The sequence below is a fragment of the Triticum dicoccoides genome, chromosome 5B (genome assembly GCF_002162155.2).
Source record: "Triticum dicoccoides isolate Atlit2015 ecotype Zavitan chromosome 5B, WEW_v2.0, whole genome shotgun sequence".
NCBI lineage: Eukaryota > Viridiplantae > Streptophyta > Magnoliopsida > Poales > Poaceae > Triticum > Triticum dicoccoides.
In genome coordinates, this window is record NC_041389.1 from 237,628,151 (window position 1) to 237,628,660 (window position 510).

Below are 510 nucleotides of genomic sequence, written 5' to 3' on the forward strand. Positions count from 1 at the left end.
AATGTTCAAAATATGACATGTCCACTGCAAACATATAATAGGAAAAATTGACTGAACTAAAAAAATAACAACAATTGCTTTAACTAAAAAAATACCTAGAATTCTGTTAACTACACCTAAAACAACTAAAACACCTAAAATTCTGTTAACCACACCTAAAACAACTAAACCACCTAAAATTCTGATAACTACCCCTAAAACAACTAAAACACCTAAAACTCTTTTAAATACACTTAAAACAAATTCAACATTATTCTAAGAACACCTACATTATTCTAAGAACCTACATTTTTAACTAAAACACCTACAAATTTAACTAAAACACCTAAAAATTCAACTAAAACACGTACATTATTCTAAGAACCTACATTTTTTCAACTACGATTCAAAATAATTAACTACTCTCTAATAACTATAATTAGGGAGGGAGGGAGGAGGAGGAAGGAGGGAGGAGTACCTCTCTCGGTGGAGGAGGGCCGGCGCGGGTGGGCGACCGGCGGGGGAGGATGG